The sequence below is a fragment of the Solanum stenotomum genome, chromosome 7 (assembly GCF_019186545.1).
Source record: "Solanum stenotomum isolate F172 chromosome 7, ASM1918654v1, whole genome shotgun sequence".
Classification (NCBI taxonomy): domain Eukaryota; kingdom Viridiplantae; phylum Streptophyta; class Magnoliopsida; order Solanales; family Solanaceae; genus Solanum; species Solanum stenotomum.
This window is the reverse complement of record NC_064288.1, coordinates 50,199,084-50,208,335: the sequence shown is the minus strand read 5'-3', so window position 1 is coordinate 50,208,335 and position 9,252 is coordinate 50,199,084. Positions and strand designations below refer to the sequence as shown.

Genomic DNA, 9,252 nt, shown 5'->3' with positions numbered 1-9,252 from the left:
TTTTCAGAAAAATGCTTTTGAAAAAATAATAATATTTGTATTTGACTAAATTCATTGGAAATTTATTTTTGTTTGTTTGGTTGATATTTTTAAAAAAGTATATTTGTGAGACAAATTACAAAAAAAACATGTATCAATATACTTTTAATATTAAAATTATTTTACAGAGACAAATTATTTTAAATATCTATTATAAAAAATTAATTTTATTCAAAATTAAATTTTTTATTTAAATAGAAAGTACATATCCTAAATTTTGATGAATATTATACATAGATTAATCAAATAAAATATTATAAATTGATATAATATCATCAGGCTGATTTTATGTAATAAGAAATATCAAATAAAATAAATTAAAGAGTTATTCTACATATTAAATCATAAAATAATAACAAATAACATAAAAAATAATAATATTTTTTTTTAATGTAAAATGAAGGATACGTACAATTCTAAAATGAAACTAAATTAAACGTATGAGATATGTTAATTAAATTAAAAAGTGATATATTGATAAATATGTATAAATGATAGAAATACTTTTATCTTTATTTTGTTTTTTTGCTTATGCTTTTGCATTTTTTAAGAAGGAGAAACTTTTAAGTTCTTTCCAATCACAAAAAAATAAATTTTCTTCTATTTAAAAGTAGTTTTACAGATTGTACAATTTTTTATTTTTTATTTTTAAAAGAAAGTAATTTTGACTTTTAAGCGCTTGGCCAAACAAATTCTAAATCAAATGACAAATTAATACAAAAACCTTCTACAAATGTTAATATTGTAATTGTTGAAATAGTGAATAAATGCAAATACAGTAAGAAATAAGAAATAAAAAATTTATTGGATGATTATATTGTTGCAACATTTATATTTTATGTCTAATGTCCGTGTAGTAATTGATCACATTTGAATTTTGCAAGAATTAAGTTGAACACATTTTATAATACAACTTTGAGTAGAAAAATGTGAAAGAATTTTTTTTTTTTTTTATATATTAAGTAAAAAATATTTCACACATTTTTTACTGCGATTAAAAAAGCCTCAAACAGAATTATTTGTAGATAAGCATTTGAATTTCTGAATTAATATTGCTAACTAAGGATGATAAAGAAGACTTACAACTCTATCGATTAAGGGAAAAGACTCTTTAAATTCATATATGATATACAATCTACATAAATGTGTTTCAGTCTCCTCTTAGACTTTAACTAAAAGATGCTTTAATCAAAACTACGACTATCAATCTTAAAAATGTAAGATGAAATTAGTTAAAAAGGAAAGAGAACAAAGGATAAATAAAAATAAGTACAAAAAAAGAAATATAAAATCCGCATTTTAAATTGCATTCAGTACAAAGATTTTGCTTGCATTTTTGTATCATTATAATAGTTGTTTAATTTTAATTTTAAGTTATAGATATATTTTCAAATTATGTGAATTTAAATATAATTTTTAGAATTTATAGATAATGTTTTTTTTAAGTTGAAATATATTTTCCTGGGATAAGTCAAGTTGAATTTATAGATAAAGTTTTTTGTAGAATTCGATCCGTAAAATTTTCGAATGGTCGATGTGTTGAATCAATTAGAATTAAGTGTTCTTTATTTCTACTTAAAATGTTCAAGATAATCATGTGAAGCAACTAAAGAAACTCCAAAAATAAATAAATTTTTTATCGACATGTAATTTATGGTTATTAATGGATCAAACTATGCTATACATATTTATAAATAAAAGTTGATTTATGTGTTAATATTTATTTTTCATGAAATGATTAACTATTCGTTATTAGATTCCATCCGGAAGCAATTCAATTAATTATATATATTTTTTGAATTATTAGTCCATTTTTAAAGTAGTCTACAATGATCATTAAAATTGAGCTATATATTCTTATTCAGTTCTTCGATCATAAAATACAATACAATTAAAATATAAAATATTAGATGATGATCTAATTATTATTGAGCATCCATTACCCATTTAATTCTAGATAGGTAATTCAAGTTAGATTTGATGCTCCTTACAACTTAAAATTTCATGATAAATTGTGTCAAAAATGATACACTAATTTAAATGATACAAGTGTATACTATATATTTGAGTATAAATATAACGTAATTATTTTCTTTAAAATTATCTGCGCATCGCACGGGTACGTATACTAGTAATACTAATAATATAATTATTATTAATAATAATAAATAATAAATAATACAAAAATCTACTGTTACAAAATTTGTTGTTTCAAAAATGAATTAATCTTCATTTTATTATGACAATTAATTAGATAATTTAGCTATTATTTTAAAAAATTCAAACTGAATGCCAAATAAATCCAATATGAAATCCGTAGTTAAAAAAAATACAAATAGCTTAGTCATTAATTAAAATTTTAAAATGATTGCCAAAACAATTAAAAAAGAAATATAAAATTTATCCCACTTTTACACATTGCTAAAAAATAGGATCCAATTAACTACTAACCAATTCATTTTGAATTTTGAATTTTATGCAGCCCAATTAAATAAATAACTGTCAGATGTATCAGTTATCCAAATATTATATAAATCCCTAACTTAAATAAAAATTACCACTTCAAAATTTCAAACAACTTTAAAATCTTCTGCTTGCAATTGTTGAAAGGAATTTAATTTTCATTAGGCAAAGAACTCCTAAACATCATTTTGTCCAAGTAAGTTGCCAAATATTTTTATACTCTTCTTTGTTCATCAAAATTGAATTATAATTAACCTTCATTTGTCTTTGATTCTACTTCAATTTGTGTTTGAAATTATGATAGCAAAGGGCAATATTAGAGCAAAATTATGACTCCAAAATGATGCTCATAATTTGGATTCCCATGAAATGTTTGAATTTTCCTTACACGAAGAACTAGGCCGATGACTTCAGAAAATGATGTAATTTACCTAGCATATGTGGCTCAATATTTCTTTGACATTAAATCTTTATTACCTATGCTTCCTATGAATATATTTGTAGCATGTAAAAAATTTCAAATAAACACTAATTTAAGAATTTTTGTTTCATATATATTTTTAAAAGGCCGAAATAAATGTGTAAGTTAGTCATGATGTATGCGTGAATGTCGTTAAAAGAAAAATGTTCATTTTCACACACACGAAGGATGATGAATAAGTATGTTAAATATATCACGATATGCAAATATACATTGGTGAGTTATATTCGATGGAAATGCTAATGTTATTAATAATGAGTAATCATGATGACACATCCATAGGTTGAAATTTGATTTGCTTTATGAGGCTAATAATTGTATTCCTCCCTTTACATATTTTATTTATAAAAAAGAATCAACACTTACGCAATTATCCTTTTTAATCTCAATTTTTATTTTATCTTAGAAATAAAGGAATTTGTAAATATCTTATTAATCTCAAAATCAAATTCTTTATAAAAATTATATAAACAAATAATTTTGAAATTAGCAAAAAATATATCTAACAAAAAACAGTGTCGTGGATAAAATTTTAATAATTTACAACACAATTGATTTTATCCAAATAACAAAAACTTAAATAATTTTTTTAATTTTTTTTAAAACTTCTTTAATTGAAAAATAGGACATTAATTTTTAAAGAGTAATTTTAAGTTTGGTTTGTGGTGTTTAAATCATAGACGAAGATTTAAAAATCACCACTAATCCTACTTTTCTCACTTTCTTATGATAGTATTCTATTTTCATGTAAATATTTTTAACAAAGGATAAAAAAATTTATTTTCTTTGTTGTTGTAGTATATAATAAGAATATAAAATGAATGATGCCTTACAAAGTGTTATTTTCATCTTTTCATTTTTATAAATGTTATCCTTATCATTTTTTTCATTCTACCACATAAAATTTTCTCGACATATTTTTAAATCTAATATAATAATTGACATTATTGCTTTTAAAATTTTGAATTAGAATTGACTTGAAATGAACTGACATGTATATTTTCACGCTTCTCTCATAATATAATGTTGGTAGTGCTTATAACTTCTCAAGTTTAATTTATTAATATTAAAAATAATACATTAATTATTTATATAAAATTAGTTTACCATTTTAAAATTAAATCTTAATAGTATCTATAAGTGTTAAACTATACTGAAGAATTAAATATATACCTATTAGAAAAAAAGACTAAACAAATAAACATAAAATGAAAGAAGAGAGTAATAGTAAATTAAAAATTAAAAATAATTGATAATTTAATAAAGATAAATGTTTATAGATTAGTTAGTGGAGAATTTTAAGGGGTGGTTTTAGTGTCCCATAATAATTTTAAATTTAAAAATAAATATTAAATATGAAAATTTTAATTTCAAATTTTTAATTGTGAAGTGAGGATAGTTATTGATTTCAAAATTCAAAAAAAAAAAACATGCATCACGTTAATTAAAAGAATTTTAAGGATTGATTTTAGTGGGTAGTTATTAGTTTAAAATTTAAAAATACAACATATTTATTTATTACAAAAAATGCAGATAATAATAATAATAATAATCTATCTATATAGCTATCTATATATAATATGAGAAGAAAAAATGTCACATGTCAGCGCCAGAAATTTTTAGAATTTTAAATAATAATTAAATATTATATAAATAATTAAATATTATAAATTAAAATTTGAAATAAAAATTGAAACCTGTCATCAACTTACACAAATAATGACAACTGTCAACATTTTTAAGAACAGATATAAATACTTTTTTTTAAATCCATTTTATAAATTAGCTAAAAAAATATTATTTTGTAAAAGGTTGAAAATTTATTATCATGATAAATATATAAGATAATGCTAAAAAAACTGATTTTTTAAAATAAAGAAAATTATTTTTAAAATGATTTTAAATCGATTCTAGAAAATAAGGAATAACTGTATGTGATTCCTTTTTTATTGGAAGTTATCATATATTTTTAATGTGAAATATTTTAACTATGTTTCCGCAACTTCTAAATTTAATATTTTAAAAATAATAAGAAGAATTCACTCTTATTTTAAATAAATAGATTGCCGCATTTATATATAAAATGTTTAATATATTTTAAACATGATAAGAAGAATAATTCATTTATATATAAAATCCTTGCCATTAGAAAAACTAATAAAAATATATGTAAAATGGTAGTCTATATATCTATATATCTATATCTCATTGTTAACTTTTAAAATTGTCAAAAAATAAAAAGTTAAATATTGCAAACACAAAAAAAAAAGTTACGTAAAAATGCAAACACTAAAAATAAAAATTGCAAACACTATAAAAACATTGCAAAATCTTACGCTTACAAAAATTACAATTTCAATACCGAATTAATCTTTATTTATAATTTTTTTTTTATCCAATTAAATAGGGAGTTTTAAAACTTCTTTTCCATGGTGCTAAAAATTAGGATTCGATATGATAACTATTAACCAATTCATTTTGAATTTGAAATTTTAAGTAGCCAATTATATAAATAAGTTCCAGATAAGTCCTAATTAAATATAAGTGGTCACTTTAAAATTTCATCAACTTTAAACTTTTGGATTTAAGATAAATAATATTTATCTATATTTAGCAAGCGTTAAATTCTATCTTGAACAATATAACAAATATAAGTCATTTAGCAAATTTAAGAATTCACAATATTAAATAATAACAACATTAAATTAAGTTGAAAATTGTGATTCTAAAATATATGGCACAATTTATAATTTTCAATTTTTTTTTTTTAAAAATTGAATACAAGATAACTATTAGTACTCATAATATACTCAAGTGGATAAATTCAAATCAACAACCTCTCATTCATATCCATATGTTTTCTAATACAATTCAAATTAAAATTTTAAAATATCCAATACAAACTTTGAGTAAATCTAATATAGCGGTTGTATTAATTAAGATTATTTTTACCTTTAAATCAATTTTATATTATTATATTTTTACACAAATTTAATACTAAAAAATATTTTGATTTTAACTAAAACATATATAGAAAATGTATTAACATGCCATTTAATTTCATGATATCAAATATTTTATATGAACTATTAGAATTAATAAATTATTAACATAATTTTTTTATTCAAACAACATAAAAAGAACAAAGTACAAACACGTAAAAATATTTGAAGCATCTCATATTTGATCAAGATAAAATAATCATAAAATTAATAGTATCCTTAGGAAAAAATCACCATAATAAATTATAAAACTAAAAGATATAATATTTTAACACAATAAAATAAAGTGTGTACTAATAATATTAATTTAATATGCTCAAATAAACAAGTTAATGATTAATATCATTGTATTATTATAAATTAAATTCTATTATTAAGTGTATAATACATTTTATTAGTTATTTTTAATTATAAAATTATTACATTTTAAATTATCTGCGCAACGCGCGGGCATGTATACTAGTTAATATAATACACAAGGCGACAAATGAATACAATTTTTTTTTTTTATGAATTACAACAACGATACAATTGTATTCCTTGATACAAATTGTATTCGTTAATATATTTGATACAATTGATTTGCATCAACAAATTGTATACAATAAGTCTTTGATACAAATATATTCATTGATATAAATCAATTGTATTCGTGATACTATTATCTGTCTGATATACAATTATCAATAAGATATACAAATCAATTGTATCTCTCACACCTCTCTCTCCCAGATCTCGCTTTCCTCTCTTCTCCCTCTCCATCTCCCAATCTCACACGTCTCTCTACTCTTTCTAATAGCTAATTTTATCTTATACAAATCAATTATATTAATTATATTCGTGATACAATATCAATCAGATATACAAATCAATTGTGTGTCTTTCCCTGATATCGTTCGCCTCTCTCTTCCCTCTCTCAATCTCTCTCGTATATCTCCTCCTTCTAATGTGTAGCTACGAATCGTTATTAAACAAACTATAGCAAAGAACCATATTATATTTCTACTCTTAGCTATTTTTGAAATTTCCTCCGATGACATAAAATCTTACCAAAACAGAGAGGACTAAAAATTCAACTTACTTTAATCACAAAGTCAAATCAGATAAATAATTTTTGTTCTTCAAGAAACGAAATAGTACAATTTATTTCATGAAAATACAACAAAGCAAATTACATCTTTATGGGAAACACAAACATCAACAAGCAACCACCTCTTTCAAAGAGAACATGGAAATACATTATTCACAACATATTACTTGGATTCTTGAAAAACATACTATTGAAGGATCTACACACTTGTCCATATATTTGAAGAGTCTGAATAACATAGAATATTACTGGTTGACATGATGGGTGTCAACATCTTTGGTTAGATTAGTGGCTAATTGCAAATAAGAGAAGAGTTCTGGAATGTCTTCGTTTTGCTTTTCATATTCAATAGTCCATATAACCAAGTTGTTATCTCCTTCATTCTCAATATGAATAGTAGCTTTGAAGGCCTTGTATTCCTCTATCAAATGACCTTCAAATGCCTTGAATGTCACTAACCTTTTTTCCTTGTTTATCTCGTCAATAATCACCTTTACAACCTTCTCATCCCCCTCTATATTTGTGAAGAAAAAAAAGAAGTAAAATTAGGTTTTGTCTATAAAAAAACATTTACACCACGTAGTCATATACACCATTTATACACGATTATACATATTTATATAAGGTTGATATATTGTGTTGTGTATATATAATTACCATNCCCCCCCCCCCCCCCATATAATTTTTAATAATATTATATTAGGTTACATGACAAGATTTTATGTTGGGTTTTTATATTTTTCCATTTATTAATTAACACAATCGAAATATAAATAAATATTATTACAGGCCGAAATATAAATAAATATGTTAGACGGTATATTTTTTTAGATTTTTCCATCTTTTTACTTATATGGTGAATAATACCCTACAAGGAATATATTCGAACCATCCTTTATTTGAACGTTTTATTCAGTGTATATCTAAATTATTTTTGGATTTTTATCTAAAATAATAGAGTTTTATTTTATTTTTTGCTTAGACGCAATAGCTATTCATTGCAACCATGTATTTCTTCTTTCTTTCGGGTCAAATTTATTTTAAAACACATTTGCTATCTAGAGCCTAATGTTTTAGCCAAATAAATTTTTTTATTCAAAATAATAGTAGTTGTTTATTTCTTTTGATTTATCTATAGAAGTAATGACAGATTATTTTTGTGTATTTCTTATTTGTTTTCGGTCCAAATTTGTAAATTTTTTGCTTAAACTCCATTATTTTTAGTTAAATACATTTGAAAAAAAATATTCAGCCTAAATCATAAAGTTTCAGCCAAGAGGTAACAAAATATATTTTATTTTATTTTGAAAAAGGCCCAATAGGAGCCGTATTTGACAGGTCTTAATAATTAATAAGTCCGTAATTAGAATAATAAGAGTAAATCCAGGAAAAAAAAAAAGAAGTAAAAATGACTCCTTTTTTTTCAAAAAAAAACAACAACAAATATTTTGAAGTAAACCTTCCATAGGACTGTTGGACTAATGCTTACTTAATGATTAGGCTAATTGGGAAGAAGAAAATAATTTTCCTATATACTAATTTGTAACTAGAGAAATTGTCATAAATAGTCATGGACTAGAATAAATAATGGTAAACATACGGTTAAATTAAAATAAGTGATTAAAAAATGTTACCGATAGTATAATTCCAGTTAACAACGGAGCCAACAGTACCCAATCTCCTTCATGTAAATCAACAGCTTGAATGGTTTGTGGTACAACATTTGGAAGATGGTGTGGTGTTTCACAAAACATTTCATGAAATAAATCCTTACAACCTTTTATCTCTGTTTTTGAAATCAACTTTCCTTTCAAACCCATTTTTTTAATAAAATAAATGGATTATATAATATAGAAATAAAAGTATTTAATTGGAAAAAATTGATGAATAATGAATCAGAAATGGAAGTCTTTATATAGTTGCACTTTGGGGCATAAATTATTACAATTATTATCTCCAAGTTGAGTATTTATTTATATAAATAATAATAATAACAATAATAATAATAATAATTATACGAGCAACTTTCACACATAGCAAACATAAAAATCATATTTGTATGTTATAACTATAGTTTGTATAATTGCGCTCTATAGCAAATTTTATGTTTGCTATGGAGCTTTTGATTTGTATAATTCGCTACAAACATCCCATTTTAAATTGTTCAGTTTTGTATA

The 9,252-nt window shown here is 22.5% G+C and overlaps 1 protein-coding gene and 1 pseudogene across 1 annotated transcript in view; both read right to left on the bottom strand.

Annotated features, from left to right (window-relative positions):
* Positions 1–7,082: 7,082 nt before the first annotated feature.
* On the bottom strand, positions 7,083–8,895 carry LOC125870356 (MLP-like protein 28; annotated as a pseudogene).
* LOC125870358 (MLP-like protein 28) overlaps positions 7,109–9,252 on the bottom strand; it is a 56,944-nt gene continuing 54,800 nt past the window's right edge. Inside the window, exon 3 of the transcript XR_007446885.1 lies at positions 7,109–7,197. The gene's annotated coding sequence lies outside the window, so the exon portion shown is untranslated. The remainder of the gene's footprint in view (positions 7,198–9,252) is intronic.